Source organism: Cupressus sempervirens, chromosome 8 (genome assembly GCF_028749045.1).
Source record: "Cupressus sempervirens isolate cs-2001-9-10 chromosome 8, ASM2874904v1, whole genome shotgun sequence".
NCBI lineage: Eukaryota > Viridiplantae > Streptophyta > Pinopsida > Cupressales > Cupressaceae > Cupressus > Cupressus sempervirens.
This window is the reverse complement of record NC_143125.1, coordinates 783,005,516-783,026,824: the sequence shown is the minus strand read 5'-3', so window position 1 is coordinate 783,026,824 and position 21,309 is coordinate 783,005,516.

The window sequence follows — 21,309 nt, the reverse complement described above, 5'->3', positions numbered from 1 at the left end:
TATTTGGAGAAGATTTAGATAACTGGTTTTTCCAACAAATATCTTAAATGTAGCATGATCCAATTGTCAGATTGAGAGATATGGCCCTCAAAATATGACTATTTTCTTCCATCTGCAATTCATGACTGTTATTTCTGATTTGATAGAGGTGTAGTCAAGAACCTGTAACTTTTGATCTACATGTAACATGACAAAAAAATTTGGTGAAGATTTAGAGAACTAGGTTGTCCAAGAAATATCTAAAATGCAGCTAGATCCAAAGGTTAGATTGGGATTTATTACCTCTTAAATATGACTGTTTGTTTTTCATCAGAGCATCCAAAATTTGCATGAGATGTATATCTGCCTGTTCTCATTACAACCGATCACCATAGTGCTTTGTCGCATGACCTTTATGTAACATTTGATACTAAAAGTAGCTTAGGCATTATATATCATCAAAATTTCAACTTATAGATGATCACAAATTACTCCTTATGTTTCAAGATGTTGGGCATCGAGCATATACTCTTTGTATTCATTTAACCCACCTTAGCTCCATGATCTCATACTGAGATCGAGGCCTTTATGGAACTAGTCTTGCCAGTTCATAAATGCTTGGCTTATAGAAGTGTGTGGACCAATGTGATTGTGTTGAGATTTAGACTATCCTTGAAATGTGAACTCGATTTTATTTTGACTTTTAAAACATTGTTGCTTCCCATCACAATGATGTTGATTAATATATATTTATGTGCACTAGGGGAAAGCTGTAGGTTATACCAATCTTGCGTAGTTTCCTACAAAATTCATGGGCCTCTTTTCATTTATCACATTGTAGGTATCCACGTACATGCCTAATATATAAAATTTCTCTGGAAAAATATTCATCTTCCATACATCTACCAGACTTGATCTTCTAATTTTGAACTTTGCTGAGTCAACCGATTTGCATTTCGAACCCTGAGTTTGAATTATGCTTGTATTGAACCTATAGGATGGATCATTTGAAACACTAAACCATTTTGAACTACTTTGAACTACTTTTAACTTCAGTTTGAAGTGGTTCAAAGGGGTTTAACATTTGAAAATAAATTCTTAAACTGTGAAACTTCTTGTGAAGTCCTCTGAACTTGGATTAAATGATCCTTATACCTTTGCTCTGAATCATTGAACTTTACAACCTTAAGCCTTATTTGAGTTTGCACGTTGAACTAAAAAACCAAATTGGACCTCTGAACCATTGAACTACTTTGAACTACTTTGAACTTCAGTTCGTAGTGGTTCAACAACTCTAAACTTGAAGCTTTGAAATTGTGACCATATCAGGTACTAACACACGCTTATCTTATCTCTTGGTTCTTTCTAAAGACATTCTAGGTGCTTCTTGAGAGGCTTTTATATGTAGGCTCTCCTAGTGTGTACACTCATCACATACATTATAGAGTAATGTATGAGGAAATACTCTGATTAATTGATCCTACTCTCTCTTTTTGGTCTACAGTTGTGTTTGTGTTTGAGTTCTTAGTTCTTGGGTGAATTTTTTTCTAAGGCAAATTCTTACATGGTATCAGAGCTCTTGGAGAATTTCTCTTCACATTTTTGTTTGAGACCATCTTCTGGCTTCATCACCTTGACCTAAATCCAAAGTATCATAGAAATTGGGAGCATTTAGAACTAGATCTAACCTTGCCATTATGTCTAGAATGTCGATTTGGTGAAAATTAGCTATAAAGTTTCCTACCCTAGGCCAAAGTTGATTGTGAGGCAAATTTTTCTTTTTGCAAACTGACACCTGAAGGAATAATTTGCAAAATTGGTATGATCATTTTAGATCTACATTTTTTTCATTTGCATCTCTACTATTTTTCTATATTTGCATTATTTTTCAAAAAAAAATTGGCCATAAGGACATAGGAGAGATTTTTTGTAGTGAAGATTGGTGCTTGTTGGTGCAAATCAGATATTTGCATCACATTTAGAAGATCCAAAAACTCCTAGATTAGATTTTGTTTCATCCAAATCAAACATCTAAGGAAAAATCTAGAGCCATTTAATTTTTAGAGGTGTGATGATGGTGATTTAGAAAAAATAACAGCAACAACAATTTTCAAACAACAATATCTCCCTCATGTGGACTACTTTTTGCAAGAAATTATTTTTTTTGTTTTTGGGTAGGATTTTGTGATCTACACATTGGTTTAGGAAGTTTGTCATCTCTATTTCTAAATTTTTCTACAACTCACAAATCCCAATTTTTACCACTTAAAATTCTTAGTACGGGCTCATTTGGACTCTAAATTAGGTTCCATTTTTTTTGAAAGTGCATTTTTTTTGTTTAATTTCTAGATCTATAATCATATTATAGGTTCTATGGACAAAAATGCTACTTTTAGAAATAGGCCCTAAATTGGCAAGTGGCTACCAAGTGCCTAAATCAGTCATTGGGGGGTTCTTTGATTCTTTAGAGGTTACCTTAAGGCAACTGATCATTATGATCACTAGATTCATCTTTGGGAGACGTATGGAGATCCACATATTCCTCCATTCCTAAAAGATCTTATACCTCCAATTATAGCTACATCCTCTCTAGATGAGATCACACTTCTAGATGCTCTTGTTGCTCCTATTGATCCTGTTTCAGCCATAGATGTTTTGGATTTAGTGCAGTAGGACCCTTTATATCTTCATACCTTACATTCATGTGATGACTTCCTTCCTACCCTTGCAACCTTGTTCATGGAATCTCACATTGAAGATTTGGGAGGCACTATTGATGATATTCATCTTCTCTCTAAGGTGAATAATTCACCTATTGCCATAGTGACAGATTCATATACTTTAGCACAATAGGGTACACTTGGTCTTCTAGTTCTAGTCTCAAGTGATGACTTTTTTACCAAAATTTCAGCTTTGTTCGTAGAGTCACATGCAATAGATTTGGAGGACTTCTTTGATGATATTCCACTTCTCTTTTCTAAGGATATACCTTCTATAGTTGTTGCAAGGGCCAAATTTGACCCTCATGTCCATTCTCTACATGATTAGTCTATATAGGCTGATATGATTGTGGATACTTATGTACAATGGTTGTTAGAGGTCTCTTTGTCACTTGAGGAGACTGTTGGTTTCTCGAGACAAATTCTATATGAATCCTTGTTAGATCTGCACTTCTTCTCAGCAATTTTGGAAGGAGCCATCATCAGTATCAACATAGGGACATTTGAACAAGTTTCATAGATACCTTTTGTCATCGAGATTCCTTCCACACATAGGGGAAGCATCTCACCAATACTACTACCATTTTTTCTTCCAAAGGGGAGGAACATCATTCAATAGTCATGGATCAGCTTCTACATTAGAGCATTTCTCATTGGTTGGCACCTTACTTTTAGTGGGGGACTACCTTGTCTCCTTCATCTTCATTCTTATGGGGGGGAATTTTTCCTCTTATGAGGTCTAGTTCTTCTCCTTCTTCATTTTTTTATATAGTAGATGTATGTCATAATGGGGGGGTCTTGATTACTCCATCCATCCATGCATTCCTTTTCATCTCTCTTTTTGGGCGAGGATTTTTCCCATGAGGTTTTTTCTCTTTCTCTTCTTTATGAGAGATTACATTTTCATTATGTACATGGGTACCTAATATGGCCTAGTAGCTAAGATCCATCATGAATTTCATCCTAGTTCTTGTGAACTTAAGTGAATTCCCCTAAGTTGCACTTAAAGGGGGGTGTTGGTGTAAATAAGTATTTACTATTTACACTTAAGTTTACTTAGGTTAATGTATATTTTAATATTTATTCATTAGTCACCTAGGAGTATGTGCACTCTTGTGAGATGTCATGTTGACAATGCAGGAGTTCACACCTCTTTTATGCACATGGTGTCTACAACATCTCCACTTGAGATACACCTTGTCATTCTTATCCTCTCATCTAGAATGATGGATAATACATGTGCTTAGTTTTAATGGTTATCTTATCTCCTAGTTCTTTCTAGAGATATTCTAGGTGCTTCCTAAGAGGCCTTTATATATAGGCTCTCCTAGTGTGTACACCCATCACATACAATATAGAGCAATGTATGAGGACATACTCTGATTAATTAATCATACTCTCTCTTTCTGGACTACAGTTGTGCTTGCATTTGAGTTCTTAGTTCCTAGCTGAATTTTTCCCTAAGGAAAATTCTTACAATTAGTTTCTTGGTTAATAAGAAAGAAGAATTGTACATCTCAAAGTATAGATAAAGTAGAGTATGTTGTAGTAATAAATAATTCCTATCAAGTAATTTGGATGAAGGGGATGTTGAAGGATATAAGGATAGAAATTAGTGAATATTATTATTCATTGTGACAACACAAGAATGGTAAATATTTCTAAAAATCTAGCATTGCATTTGATGATGAAGCACATTTCTATTAAGTATCATATGTTGAGAGAAAAAGTTGTAGAAAAGGGAATCAAATTGGAATATGTGAGCACTAAAGAGAAAATTGTAGATATATTCATTAAGCCTCTTCCCAAAGAGACTTTTGAGTATTTGTTAGGTATTTTTGGGTTATGCCCTTTCCTCCATTAGAGTAAGAGGATGCAAGATTGCATCAATCTAGGGTAACAGAGCATCATTGTTTGTCTAGACTAGATGCTAATTCTTCCTAAATGGGGGAGTATCTATGATAGACAGAGTCACTCAAGACTCATATTAATATTGTTGATGATGTTTTGAATAGTGTCTTTTGACACTCAAGTTGAACAAGTACTAGTTTTTGTAGAGTTTGATGTAGAGATGTTGGTTGTAGAAACCTTTGACATTAATGTCAATAGGGGAGAGATTAGCATGAAAAATCTTATGCTAAATAGGAGAGAAGTGTGGCATGGAAAACATTATCCTATGAAAGAAAAGTTTGACAATATGTTGAGAAGATGTTTGACATGAGTGTGGGAGAATGTGGCATGTATTTCAAATAATATTTGGGTATAGAGTACATTGAGGTACATCAATGGGGTTGTATGATTGATAAAGAGGATTTGAAGACTATTTTTCTTTTGTTGGTATTCTTGGAATTAGATGTTTTTCATCTATGTTGCCATCAATGCCAAAGGAGGAGATTGTTGGAAGATTGGCAATTTTTTTGGAAGTTTGGAGAGATTGGTTTGATGATGATATGTTACATTCATGATTGAGTTTGTCATTGATGTCAACATATCATGTTTGAAATATTTTTTGGTATTTGATAGAAGAACAATAGAAAGATTAAGCTGCTACATAAAGCTAATTGAGCATGATAACCACATGAGGTTATGGGAGATACTTTGGAGTATCTAGTATATGCAGTTAATGTTAGAAGTAGAAAGGACAAGTGTAGAAGAATTTATGTAAGTTTTGGTGATATTTGTTCTGAGATATAGTTCATAGAGATATGTTCTAGTAAACTTGTTATATCTCTTAGCAGATTTGATATCTTGATGATCAAGGTTGAGGACATGGAGAAGACATGTTAAGGATGGCATGGCTAAGCTTGCTCATCATAATATTTGATGTATGAAAAGTTATTCAAGTTGTAAGGAAAAAGATTTGTGTTGTCGCTAAGTATAACATGTTCTTAATGTGGTTGTATAATAATTAATTGAGAAGGAATAATAGTTGACTCAAGAATTGTTTTATGGACTCAATATAAAGGAAGAACATTTTCCTTTATCATGGTATGGAGATATGTGAAATGTGAAGTTGAGCAGAGTAGTGTGGAAGTAAAGGAAATTTCATTGCCAATGTTTTACTGAGTGATTTGAGATTTGGTATTTGGATTTGAGATTCATGACCTATTTTACAAGGTTTGACAATGCTTTGTCTAGTTGTCAAGATAGAGGAAAGTACATAGAAAAGAAGAAGATACTAGTAAATTACTTGTTTGAGTAGTGGTCTCTTCTTGTAGTTGAAATTGCATGTTTGGGCAATGGGCTTTTCTTGCATACATTATCCCACAACATCTAACAGGGTTGGTATGAATCCTAATAAGGTTGGAATCTCCTAACAGGGATTCAATGTCTTCTAATAAGGACTCATTGTACTAAATGTTGTAACAGACTTCTAATAGGGTCTATCCTCTAATAAGGAATATTTATATTAGTACATCATCTTGTAGGCATCATTCCCACCAGGGTTTTCCCTCTAATCAAGGGTTTCTCTAGTCAACATATTTAGTCTAATTGTCTATGTGCATCTTTGTATGGTTGCTAGTTACTTTGGCTGAATGGTTAAGTTTTTTTAATGAACATAACTAGTTTAATTTTTGGATAACTAATTCACCCCCCTCCCCCCAGTTATCTTGGTGGACTATTGTTTTCTAACAAGAAAATCTTTAAATATTGGACTTGTAATGAATTTGGTCATTATGCATCTAATTTTTCTATAAGAGAGAAGAAGTATAGAGGAAATTTCAAACCTGGAACATATGGAGAGTGTTTGTATGAAAATAAAGAAAATGATTATGATGAAAAAGTAGTAAGTGCTAGTGATGATGAAATAGGATTTGTAGCTATTAAATAAGAAAGTCCAAAGAAAATGGATTTTGTATTATAGGTTGAAAATAAATCTAATTGGATAATCAACAGTGGTTGTTTACATCATATTACTAGTGTTATGAACAAGTTTTTTGACTTCAAAAGTCATGATGGAGGCATTGTTAGAATTAGAAACAATGCAGTGTGTCAAGTTAAAGGTATTAGATCTATAACCCTTGATGGTAAGACTAACACCAAGGATGTATATTTTTTTATGGTTTGAAGCACAATATTTTGAGTGTTGAAAAATTAGTGGATAAAGGTTATCAATTATAGTTCATAGAGAAGACATGCATGATTAGAGACAAAGACGGAAAGGTAATTGGAACATGAGCCAGATCTAGAGATAATGTATTTCAGTTGAACCCTCCTAAAATGACCTATTTGGTTGCTAAGGTAGATGACAGTTGGTTATGGCATAAGAGATTTTTTCGTAAAAAATTTAACATCATTGTGAAGACTAGTAGTATTTTTGTAGTTAGAGTATTTTAAAGCCTACTAACATAATTTATAAGGAGTGTGTATTGGCAAAGCATAACAAAACTTTTTTTCCTAGAAAGAAGTTTAATATCAAAATTGGAGATTATACATATAGATCTTAGTGGTTCTATGAAGACTAAAAGATTCTATGGTGAAAGTTATTTCATGATTTTAGTTGATGATTTTTCTATAATGATGTGGGTTGCATTTCTTAAAGAAAAATCTAAGGCATTTGAGAAGTTTTAGATATTCAAGAAAAGAGTTGAGAATGAACTAGGTATGAATATTAGATGTTTAAGATCAGATAGAAGAGGATAATTTACTTCAAATGAGTTTGACATCTTTTGTAAAGCTAATGGAATCAAAAGATAGTTGTCCTCTTGAGAACCCCTAAAAAAAATTGGCATTGCAGAGAGAAGAAATAGGCCAATAATAGAAGTAGTGAGAGCTATGTTAGCTAAGAATGATGTATCCAAAAAATTTTAGAGAGAAGTTTTGAATACATCAGTCTACACTACAAACAGAGTGCAAGTTAGGAAAGACACAAACAAAACCCCTTATGAACTGTGGTTTGGTCACTCACCTACAGTTAAATATTTCAAAATTTTTGGTGGTAAATGTTATATCAATAGAGATGATGTTATTGGTAATTTTGATGCTAGAAGTGATGAAGGTATGTTTCTTGGTTATTCATTGAAAATCAAGGCCTATCAATGTTATAATCTAAGAACTAAGACTATTATGAAAAGTGAAAATGTAATAGTTGATGAGAAATTTAGGATACAATAAAGAATAGTTGACTATAATTCAAATGATGAAAATGTTGTTACTAAACCAAGGAATGATGAATTATTCTTTGAAAATAACAATGATTTGTAGAATGAAGAAGAGCTAAGGTAGGACCAAAGCTCAAAAACTTCAACAAAGCTAAGAGTTGAGATAACAACTACTTTTGGTAAGAATATGACAAAGAATCATCCACCTGAACAAATCATTGGAAGTAGAAATAAAGGTGCGATGAAAAGAAGTAGAATCAATGTACTCTATTTGATATCTCAAGTTGAACCAAAGAATGTAGATGAAGTATCTAAAGATGACTATTAGAAGTAAGCTATGAAAGAATAATTGGATTAGATAGTGAAGAATAAGACATGGGAATTGGTCCCTAGACTAGTAGACAAGAATGTGATAGGAACTAAATGTAAATTTATAAAAAAGATGAATAAACAAGTTGAAGATGTAAGGAATAGAGAAAGATTGGTATGAAAAAGTTCCTTACAATAGGAAGGAATAGACTATGATGAAACCTATGCTCTTGTGGCAAGAATAGAGGTAGTAAGATTATTCTCAGCATATGTAGCATATAAGAAATTCAAAGTATATCAGATGGATGTCAGGTCAACATTTCCAAATAGAGAACTTGAAGAAGAGGTATGCATGAAATAGCCCAAAGATTTTACTTTAACAGATGACAAGGAGATAGTATGCTAATTGAAGAAAGAATTGTATGGCTTGAAGCAAGCACCTAGATCTTTGTATGCAAGGTTGGATACACATTTGAAAAAGCTTGGGTATAACAAAGGTATGATAGATAATAATCTATATTAGAAAGGAATTGATGATGGATTGATGATTTTGGTAATATTGATTAATGATATCATATTTGGAGGAAATGATGATGAAAGTGACAAGTTTGTAGAAGAAATGAAAAAAGAATTTTTAATGAGCATGATAGGAGAAATGAAATATTTTCTAGGATTACAAATTGTGTAGGACAAAGAAGGAATCTTTATTTCATAGACTAAGTATTTGAAAGATTTACTAAAAAGGTTTGGTTTGGAAACATGTAAACCTATTGGAAGACCTATGGTAACTAAACGCAAGTTATCTACAAGGGATGAGACACCTATTGTTGAGAAAAAGAAGTATAGATCTATGAATAGAGGATTTCAATATCTGACTCACACAAGGCTAGATATAACCAATGTTGTTGGAATTATTTCAAGATTTCAAGATGATCCCAGAGAAGCACATTATGCAGCAATCAAAAGGATATTTAGATACCTAAAAGGAACATTAGAGTTTAGATTATTGTATGATAGATCTAATGATTTCACTTTATATGCTTATACTAATGTTGATTAAGCAAGAAGTATGGATGAAAGAAAGAGTGGCGGTGGTGGAGCCCTTTTTCTTGAAGGAAGATTGGTTTCTTGGCTAGGAAAGGAGGAATATACCTCAAAAAGTACAAAAAAAGAAGAATATGTTGCAAAAAAAAAAATGTAATCAAGTTGTTTGGATGAAGCAGATGCTAAAGGATATATGAATATAATTCACTAAACCTATTGTCATACATTGTGACAACATAAGAATAGTCAATATGTCTAAGAATCTAGTATTTAATTCTAAGACTAAGCACATTTCTATAAAGTATCACATGTTGAGAGAGAAAGTTGTAAAAAAGGAAATTAGATTGGAGTATGTAAGAACCAAAGAGAAGATTACATATATTTTAAATAAGCCTCTTCCCAAAGAGTATTTTGATTATTTGTGAGGTATGCTAGGGGTTATTCCCATTCCCACATTAATGTAGATAATGCAAGAGTGCATCAATCTAGTGTAATAGAGAACTATTGGTTGTCTGGATTGAATGTTGATGCTTCTTGTGTGGGGGAGTATCTGTGATGGACATAGTCATCTAGGACTCTTGTTCGATATTGTTTTAAATAGTGCCTTTTACACTTGACCTAGTCAAAGATAGTTGTTGCAGAGGTTGATGGTTGTTGAAACCTTTGACATTAATGTTAATGGGGGAGAAGTACAACATGAAAAATAGTTTGGAAAATATAGTTTGAGAGAAGAAAAATAGTTTGGGAGAATTAAAACATAGATTACATTGAGGTATATCAATGGGGAAGAATGATTGATGAAGAGGATTTGAAAATTAAGGTTAACAATCTTTTACACTTGGTATTTTTTGAACTAGATGTTTTTCATCTATGTTTCCATCAATGCCAAAAGGGGAGTTTTTGGAAGTATGAATGTTTTTTATTAGATAAAATAGGTTTTATAGGGATCTTGAAACCTAAATTTTAACCACAAAAAGAGCTAGAAAAATAGTCTAAGAAAAGCACAAAAAATTGCCTCAAAAGGCCAGAGACAAAGTAAGGCCCGAAGCCAGTGACCCAAGGCCAGAAAGTAAAGGACATGTGATCAAGCTAGTTATCATCCATATCCATGGCCTGCAAGATATCAGTAGTAACATTATCCTTCTGGCTGGCCTCACCCACCTGACTCTTTGTATGAGTATTCAACTGGTTCCCCTGATTCACCTGGTCGCTAGCCTCTTTTTGAAGAACATCCCGATTGTAACCATGCTCTGTTTCTTGCTCTGCTTCCCTTTCAAGGCCATTGGTCATTAGATAGTCCCCCATATTGACAATGTTCTCATTCAAGGTGTGAAGGGTATCCACAATCTATTTGGTGATTATTTGGTGGACTGAATCCAACCTTTGGACCTTCTGCTCTAGCTAGGTGATCTTGTCATTGTGATGGTCTTTGGAGACCTGACCTCTATCTTTCTCTTGGCTACCCACCTGGTCATTTGTTCCTCTGGTATCCTAGTCCTTGTCAATTCCCTAGTTGTTGGGTTGGTTGCTCCTATCCTTCAAAGCCTCAATTTCCTGAAAAAGCCACTTGATGGACCGAAAGTTGTCAATCAGACTATTCTCTATATTGTTTAGGAAATTGAAGCCAGTTTCACACACATTGTCGGAGAGAACCAAAAGAGCAGGGTCAATGAGCTCATCATATTGTGTGCTTTTGTTAAGGTCCTCCAGCACCTAGATTTTGGCAGGTTCTCTAACAATGCCCAAATTGACTTTGTCCCCATAGAAATTCCTCTAGGCTCTCCTCTTATTATTTTTGATAACCTACCCCCCTTTTTCAACCATGATTTCAATCATCTCCTTCAGGGGTGAGATGGGAACCTCATGAGGTGAATTGGGTTGGATGGGGTTAGGGTGCACATCAACAAGGTCACTGGGGTGTTCCTGGGGTAGGACCTGGTTGACTTTTCTTTTGTTGGGGTTATCCTTGGGGTCCATAGGGGTCACCGCCTCCCTGTCATTTTCTCTCCCCTTGTCTTCTTCCATCTCATAATCCTTCCCTGTCTCTGAATCCTCCTCCTTAGACTCCATATCAGAATCCACTTTATCATCACTGGCCACTTTCACCTCCTTGAGATGAGGAGAGGGGGGAATGGGGGGAAGACATCTGGGGCTCTTCCTGCTTGGGATGTGAGGATCACGGGTCACCAGGGTAACTTTGCATGAGATGTCAGTTTTCTCTGATTTCACTTCAAGCTCATCCCTAGAATTAGAACTGGTAGTGTCCTCCGAACCATTTCCCGAGACCCCAATGGTTTTACCAATAGTGAGGGTTTTCAAAAACTCATAGACCAGAAGAAGGAGACCCTCATGGAGGGCAGGGTTTTTAACAGGGCATTTCTTGAACCCCTCTATATTCTTGGCCATGGAGGTGAAAATGTAAAATGCAAGAGAAATTTTCACTTTATGTCTAAAATGATTTAACAAAACAAAATTATGAGTCCTGATTCTATCAAACCTGGGGTCAAGAGTGACATATTCAATGATAATCCTGAAAACATACCTCCAGAACTTTTTGATGGACTCGATGTCATAGAAGGTGCCAATCTTGACCAGTTTTATTTTCTCCTTATCATCCTTGACAAAGTCATTGACAGCATTGGCAGACATCTTCTTGTCCCTATAGAAGTTTAATCCATCCTGGGAAAGGCCAGTTACCTCCACAATAAGACCCTTAGTGATTTGGTGGGAAACACCATCAATTTTGACCCTGCCATTTTGCCAGGAATCAACCATAGCTTTTGTGACTCCCATGTCAAAACCATGAAGCTTCTCCATGTATTTAGTTATACCACCCTTTTGGAGCTTTCTCCAGACCTTCCTCTTCTCTTTCCACCTTTCTATTTTGCCCCATGGCTCTCTTTTGATCCTTTCTCCCACCATTGCAGATTTTGGCACAACTAACCCTAACCCACTAGTAGTTTTGCCAAATTCAGACTAGTAGAAGACAATGAGGATAGAAATGATTATGCTCTAGTTAATGGGTTTATTTCTAGCTTCCTTACACTTGTGTCTTCCATACACATCATTATGAAGTGGAGGGGTTTCTACATAACTCCAAATAAATCCCTTTATAAAGTATGATTTAGCAAGTCCTATCATCATTAAAGAGATGTTATGTTGGTGTTGTGGATTTTCTCCTTTTGAATTAGCTCAATCATTGCCACCAGCAAAATATTATTGCTTCCTCACATCATCACCAAGCTACTTACAACCACCTTGTTGGTGAACCAGTCAGCGACCATGTTTGCTTCATGATACACTTAGCTGATGTGGAAGTTTTTAAATTTCCTTAGGTCCGATTTCAGGTCCTCAATAATGCTTTTGATGGTCCAGGAGAGTTTAGTGGCTCCAAGAATGCAATTTATAATATTTAAAGAATCACCTTGAAGCCACAACTACTCAATCCTTGAGGCCAGGGCCAACTTTACAATGAACCTAGCAGCACTAGCTTCATCTAAATGATTGGTTTCATGGCCAATAGGGGTAGAGATAGTAGCAATGCCACATCTTGAACTATTTCTTATGATTCCTCCACATCTAGCTAGCCCTGGATTCCCCTTGGCCGCCCCATCAAAATTAGCTTTACGCCATTTCTTAGGGGGAAAAGACCAAATAGCCTCCTGTCTTCTTTTGATGTTGTCTTTTTTCCTAGCTTTTCTATTCCCTCCAACCTTAATGTCTCCTCCTCTGGTTATGGAATAGTTCTTTGTCATTAGGCCTTCAATTTTCTTAGCTATAATAACCTTAGGAACTTCCCTATCTTTGAAAATCCTATTGTTGCGCTCCTTCCAAATTCCCCAACAGAAGTGTGGGAGGATCCAAGAGCTCAATAGCTGAGAATTCAATCTTTAATGGTGGCTTCTCCACTAACAAAAGAAATCATGGATGCAATCTGGAGGGCACCAATTGAGGTCTAGGTTAGTGGTCAAATAGCTCCACACCCTAGATGAGAAGGGGCAGTGGATGAACAAATGATTAACCATTTCCTGATCTTGCTTACAGAGGCAACATCTATTAGGTAAGATTTGGCCTCTCTTGGCTAAATTATCCTGGGTGAGGATATTATTTTGTAAGAGGAGCCAGAAAAAAAATATTTATCTTAAGTGTAAGCCCAGGGATCCAGGCTTTGGCCCAAATAGGTTTCTCCTCTTTACTCACTAGGGATAGATAGCTAGAGGCCATAGAGTAAAGGCCCCCTGAAGAATCCCCCTAGACTAAAGCATCACCATTTTGGTTGGTTAAGGAGGCATTCAGAGTGGAAATTAAAGGTTTGAGGTCCTATAAAAGATCAGCCAAATTGTGCCAATCATTACCATTTCTATAGTTCCTAACCCTCAAACCATATCTTCCAATGCACTGATCAGCCCACCTCCCAAAGGTAGGGTGATTAATGAGGGGTTCCTAACATAGCCAGCTATCCTACCAAAAAATAATTTTGTCTCCCATTTTGACTTTCCATTTAGCCTTGGATTTTGCAAGGGGGAGGGCCTTCAAGATTCCATTCCAAATGTGGGATCCCATCGGTAGCTCAACCCCTTGAAAAATGGTGATAAGAAACTGTCTATCTAGATATTTCTCAGCCAGAATATCCCTCCAAACACCTATTCTGTGAAATATGTGCCAAGGATGTTTAGCCAAAAGGGATTGATTAAGGTGAGAAATTTTTCTAATACCAAGACCTCCCTGGCTTTTGGGCTAGCAGACAAGGTCCCAGGCAACTAGGTGGTATCTCTTGTGGTCATCAGTCCTTGTCCAGAGAAAATCCCTTTGAATCCTCTCCATTTTTTTCCGCAAACTTAATCAGAATCCTAAAAGGACTGAGGGCATAGGTTGGGAGGTTCTAGAGGATAGAGTTAACCATAGAGCATTTTCCTTCTTGACTAAGGGTGGCCCCTTTCCAACCTGCAAGTTTCTTGTAGAAGTTGTGTATAATGCTAGTCCAAAAGGAATCCAAAGGTTTTGAACCAAGAGGAAGCCTAAGATAAGTCGCATGCAGGGACCTGATGCCACAACCCAAGATGCAAGAAATTTTCCTCTGCCTCCCCAAGGGGGTGTTGAGGAAGAAAACTAAACTCTTATCCAAATTAATAGCCTATCCTGAGCCTCTGGTGTAGGAGTTCAGAATGCATTTGAAAGTCCTAGCCTCCCAAATCGAGGCTTCACCCCCCAAGATAGTGTCATCCATAAATTGTTGATGGGTGAAAGAAGAGGGTCCTGAAGAAGGCCTAAGACCTTTCAAACTTCTATCTCGAATCTTCAGCTAGATTTGTCTAGGCATTCTGCCAAGATAACAAAAAGGATAGGAGAAATAGGATCACCCTTCCTTAAATCCCTTGAGGGGGAGAAAAAAGGAGAGCGGAGACCATTAACTATAATAGACAAAGAGGGAGAAGAGATGAGCTAAGAGATGAGTTTACATACCTGGGCATCAAGACCAAAGGCCAGGAGGATAGCAAAGAGGAAATTCCAATCAACCCTGTCATAAGCTTTAGACAAGTCTAGTTTGAGAAGGAACCCTTCCTTTTTACCCTCCTCTAGAGAATGGATGACTTCGTGAACCGAGACAATGGAATTGAGGATCTGTCTGCTTGGGACAAAGCCAGATTGCTGGGGAGAGATGATCAGGGGGAGAATGTTGAGGAGTCTGGACATGAGAACCTTGGAAATAATCTTGTAGAAGGAATTGTAGAGGCTAATGGGCCTGAATTTGTCCAAAGAGTCAGCTCCTAGAATCTTGGGGATGAGGACAAGAAAATAAGCATTAAGTTCTTTGAGTAGATTCCTAGGCCCAAAGAATTCTTGGACCACCTTAACCACATCCTTCTTAACCACATTCCAATAAGTTTGAAAGAAGAAAGTAGGGAAGCCATCTAGGCCTAGAGCTTTATCCCTTGGGAGGGAAAAGAGGGCCTGGTGAATTTCCTCCAAGGAGGGGATAGCTTTTAGAAAGGAATTATGATGGTCATGCACCAGGGGGGGATAGCAACCATAATATCCTCTTGATCGGACGCAGAGAGGGAAGGATCAGCTGTGAGAAGAGAGGAAAAGAAGCAAATAGCTTCCTTTGCAATCTCTTCTTCCTTAGTAACCAGAGCCTGGCCCTTTTTGATAATAGATATCCTATTATTAGCTCAATGTTTAAGGGTGGTCAGGTGAAAAAATCTAGTGTTACAATCTCCTTCTTTCATCCATCTGACTCTAGATCTTTGTTTCCAATAAAGCTCTTCCTTAGAAATAATGATATGCAAATCTGAGAGGATAGCCTTTTCCTCCTGCTTGTTGTGATCATCATATCCTGAGAGCTAGATTTCTTCCTAGATAGAATTGAGCTGATCAGTTTTCTCATCTTTCTCCTGGAAGATGTGGCCAAAGTTAGTTTTATTCCAAGATTTAATGTTCCTTTTCACGTTTTTCAGCTTTTGGGCTACTTTGAACATAGCAGTACCTTCAACCTCAAAGTTCCACCAAGAAGAGATTTTTCCTTCCAGAGCTAGATGGGAAATCCACATTTTCTCAAAGCGAAAAGGGAAGACCCTTTTACTAGTTAGGGGGGTGATAGAGAGAGAGATCAGGGAGTGATCAGAACCCACCCTAGGGAGGAGGGATAATCTGCAAGAATTGGATAGAAGCCATCTTGGAGATAAAAGGGCTCTGTCAAGATGGACCTAAATACTATCTCCCCCAACTCTCCTATTAGACCAAGTGAAACTTCCCCCTTGAAGGTCCACATCCAAAAAGGCAATATTCTGAATGAATAAAGCAAGGTTACGCTTACTGTCCTAATCCGAGGTAAGATCCCCCCTATTTGTCAACATCAAAGAGAGGCAAGTTGAAGTCCCCCATGATCGCTTTGTTAACATTACAATTAGAGAGGATGTCAATGAGCTTGACCCAAAAATAGTTCCTTTCCTTCTTGGAGTTGGGAGCGTACAAGTTAAGGATAATCCAAGATTCATTGCTATGGATGTGAGAAGCCACACACAGAAGAGCATTGGAAGAGCTAAAAATAGTTGATAACTTGAAGGCCCTAGAATTATATAGGATTAGTACTCCTCTAGAAGCACCTTCCAAATCTGAGGCTTCGAAACTAAAAGCCTTATTGAAGGATATCCTCTTAACCAGGTCCCTTTTCATTTTAGTCTCCTGTATCATCAGAAAGTTGGGTCTAAGGTCTCTAATCATATTGCTGACTAGATCTTGTTTATGAGCCCCATTAAGGCCCCTTATATTCCATGAGATGACTTTCATTTCTTACTTCTTGAGAAATCTTTGATGTTTCTCTAGCTCCCATCTACCAGATTCCTTTTTGTTTCTTCTTGAAGAAGCTAATTTGAGTTCTTTCTTCCTGCTCCCTTGGGGGTTATCCCAACATCAGCTTTGACCCTGCTTCTAGTAGACACTGGAGATGTAGGAAGGAGGACATTGTTATGGTTCTTCTAGTTCTTCTTTTTCTTCTTTACCATGCACCAGTCATCAAGGCTAACCATCACACTGCTTTCTAACTGACCTTCCCACTGGACGATCTGGTCTGGATCCATGTTTTTAATGAGAAAAAGGAGCTTGGCCTCCAGCCCCTTGGGAGCAAAAGGAGCTTCCCCCTTTGACCCACAGGGGGTCTAGGAATTAGTGAGGTTATGGGAAAGAAGTATCTCCTAGCTCTCCATAGCTTCTAGAGGAATCCGAGCGAGGGCTTCCTGCCCCAAAATAAGCTACTCTTTTGCTTCCAAAAGTGGAGCTTGCTCCTCTATAGGTAAAAGCTACTCTTTTGCATCCAAAGGAGGAGCTTGCTCCTCTACAAATCCCAGGGCTTGGGATTGGGGGTTAGCTTGCTTCTTAGGAGCTTCCATCGAGTCTAAGACTGGCTTCTCCAATGCATGACCCTTCACAAGGGGGTAAGCACTAGCCTACTCCTTGGGGGTGTCCTTTTTAGGAGTATCCTTCAAGACTTTTTCCTTATGGTTGATGGCCTTCCTCCCCTGTGCTATAGAAATTTTGCTTCTCCATTCCAACTTCAGCTTACCCTTACCTAAAGGGTGGGATGATTGCTTCTTGGCTAGATCAGAATTGACTAGTTCTATGGGCAACTTCTTTGCCACATAGGGGCATTGGTGGGCCTTATGCCCAGCCTTCAGGCATAGGTAGCAAGCAAAGGGGATAGTTTTGTAAATGATTTTCTGGTTGTTCACCCCAATTTTAGAGTGAAGAGCAACAAACTCAGGCATGTTAGTTCCTTCACTCACCCTAATGCATATGTGAGCATAATTGAGTTGAAAATTAGAGGCAGAGATCAGATCCATTGAGAGGAGTTCCTCAAAGGTCCTTTCTATCCCCACAAAGATGTCCTCATTCCAGTATTCTAATGGCAGTTTAGGAAATCTGACCCACATAGGGGCTTGGACAAAAAAAGAGTCATTCAAGCTCATTCTGGATGACCACTTCTGAAGCACAAGGGTAGAACGTCCAAAGGCCCATTACCCTTCACATAGAATTCTTACAAGGTCTTCCAAGCATGAAAAGTTGAAAGACACGAAACCTTTCACCATTTTCGTTACTGAGACCTAACCTTTGAGAGCCCATTTATGTTTGATGAATATCTTGAAATTGTCAATATTCAGTCTTGGACCCAAGAATCTCCCCACCAAAGTTGAAGCCATGGCCCAAATTTTGTGATCCACTATCTCATCCAGAATAGCAATCATGCAAGAACATTTCTCAGAGTCCTGGATTGTTTTAACAGGCGAGAAAGAGGACTTACCTGAGGGTTTTACCCTGAATAACGAAGACCATTTTGTAGTTCCTAGCTTGATTGGTATGGGGACCAATGGAACCTTAACCGCTTCCAAATGATGGAAAACTGGGCCCCCTTCCATGCTTTTTGACTAATCACGTGTGCCAAAATCATCCAATTTGCTTCCATCTTGTTGTCCATGTTGCTGCCCAGGAATCTAAATTCGGCCATCTGAGGAGATCCTGCCCTTGCATGAATTTGAAATTTGAACTTTGTGATGTTGTAGAAATTGATGCATCTCATATACTTCTAGGAAGACCTTGGCAATATGATGTTGATTCCATCCACTTAAATTAATTAACCCTTGGTTGTAAGCACTATAGGCAAGAAACCCCACTATTTCACCAAGGGTCAATGGAAAAATATTCTCAATTAAGATCCACAGTAGAGAATGGCCCTGTGGGGACTTGAACCTTGGTTGGAAGTATGAATGTTAATTATAGTTCCATGGGGGAGTATTGTAGAAACATGATTTGGTCATTATCATGATGATATGTTACATTCATGATTGTGTTTATCATTGATGTCAACATAGCAATTTTTTGTGGTATCTGACAAAAGAACAATAGAAACATCAAGATGGTATAGATAGATAGTTGAGTACTTTCACTAAGAGAGGTTAAAGGGAGATAATACTAAGTGTCTAATATATGTAGCTAACCTTAGAAGCACAAGATGTTAAGTCTGGAAGAAGTTATGCAATTTTTCATGCAAACTATTCTGAGATAGAGTTTATAGAGGCATGTTCTGGTAAAGTTGTTATATCTCTTACTAGAGTTGTTATTCTATGAAGTCAAAGTTAAAAACGTGAAGAAGTCATTCTAGAGATAACATAGTTAAGCTTTCTCTTCATAATATTGCATGTACAAAAATTTATTTAGGTTACAAGCTGGAAGATTAATGTTATTTCTATGTATAATGTGTTCTTAAATAGGTCATATAATAATTAATTGACAAGGTGTAATAGTTGACTTAGGGAATTATTTTATCGATTTAGTATAAATGAAGTATATTTTCCTTTGTTATGTATGGATGGAAGAATTATTGTAAGAAGAATGAAGAGTGGAATGCAAAGATAAGAAGAGTAGACTGAATGTGAAGAAAACTTCTTTGCTAAGGTTTCATTGTATGATCCAAAGTTTGATACTTGGATCTGAGGTTCATAACCTAGTCTACAAGGTTAGATAGTAATTAGCCTGGTTGAGAGGATAGAGAAATGAAGCTAAAGTACACTATATACAATAATTCTACAAGAAATAGTTGAGAGATCTGTTGGACAATGAGTTCAATGATTTTTCTCTGGAAGCTATTTGGACAATGGGTCCTTCTGTCTTCTACAACTCCTAATAAGGTTTGTGCAACTCCTAACAAGGTTGGAATCTTCTAATAAGGATTCAAAGTCTCCTAACATGGACTCATAGGTACTAAGTGTTGTAATAGACTCCTAATAAGGTCCATCCTCTAATAAGGAATATTTATATTAGTACATTGTGTTGTGGGAATCATTCCCACTAGGGTTTTCCCTCTAATCAAGGATTTCCCTAGTTAACATATCTGGTGTAATTTTGTATCTACATCATTGTATGGTTGTTGTTTACTTTGGTTGAATGGTTAAGATTATTTAAGGTGTATAAATTTTATAATTATTAGATAGCTGATCCACACCTCCCCCCCTTCTTAGTTATCTTGGTGGACTATTGTTTTTAACACAAACTCCATAATATTTTCTTTGGAAAATCAAACTACCTACCCATCCCTCTAATAGGGCTAGAAGGAAAAATTTTGGATTTATGATGACAACCTTCTTAGAACTCTACCACAAAAAGTCTTAATCAACTTTAGACACTTCAATCCATTAATCAACAAACCTTACCAAGTTAGGAACCTTAATCAATCCCCTAATTCAAGTTGCTTATAATTCTCTCCTAGGCCTAATAGGGCTAATTAGGACATTTTTATAAATAAATTACAAGGTATTAAATTCATCTTCCAGCCAAATTTATTGGAACACTTTAGGAACATGCCAAAACATCTAAATCTAAGAACTTAGATTTCTATTCCACCCTCAGGCCAAGTTGTGCCTCAAAAACCCAAAACTAGGTAGTCACATGTAGATGCATGTCCATAGAGTTTAGTGTTTACTCCCCACATCTTCTGCCTCTTGATCTAAGGCCTAAATTTTTTTATAGTAAATCCTTCCCAATTTCTTTCCAGCAAGGCTTAGATTTTTCCCATGATGGAATCTCTAGGAAAGAGATATTTTCTCTTCAAACCCTAGTTAGGGTCTTCTTGCGACCAAAAAGCACATAAAAAAGAATTTCTCTTAGCCAGTCAAACTTGACGACTTCAAACCATTTGAAAATACTTCATATGAAATTCACTCAAATTTTTCAATCCTTCATATTTTCATTTGAATCCACACAATTCCATACAATCAAGTTTTTAGACAATTTTAGTAGGAAAACAATATATTTTATTGATTCCAATGCAAAAGGTACATTTGATTCTTCTCTTCTATGTTGAGAAAGGTTTCTCAGCATTATTTATCACATTCCCAATTAGTTCCATCTGGTAAAGGTGGTTGTAAACATTGGGATTCAAATATTGCATTTTTGCACAAATGATGCATTATGCAACATTGATAACTTTAACAACATTTTGAAGTTCTCAAATGTCATCAAACTCTTCCAAAATTTAATCTTAGAATCTACCTAGAAACTTAGAAAGATTATGATCATAATATAATCATTATTCAACCTTCTAAATTCCTTTTCATATTTCTACCTAGAAATTGTCCATGAAATTACTAAGGTAGACAACTAGGTTTATAATACACCTAATGTCTCCTTGCCTTACAACTTGGGCATTATTTCTAACATCAAATTCTAGATCAAACTATTACCCTAACCCTTTGCCTTTGATCCTCTATATGTGCTTGCAATGGATGAAATTGAAGGTTCTTCTATACCACAAGTGATATACCTAGTCCACCTAGATTTGAAGGACATTGTTACAACTATCAGGAAAATGAATAGAGCTCAAGAATGTAGATCCAAAGAAAAATCTAACTAGACATGTAAAAGGAAAGATCAAACACCTAAGAAAGGTGATTTATACAATTGAGATTATAACACTTGGTATAATTACATCATTATTATGGAAATAATGGGTACATTTCAAAAAAATTGCATTAAGAAATGGTTGAATAGAAACCTAGTTTCATTTAGTTGTCTCAAGGTTGGAAATATTAGCAAGAACTAGAGGACCTAAGAACCAATACCAAATAGTGAAGGTAATAAAGGAAAAGGCAAGTTTGAGATGCATA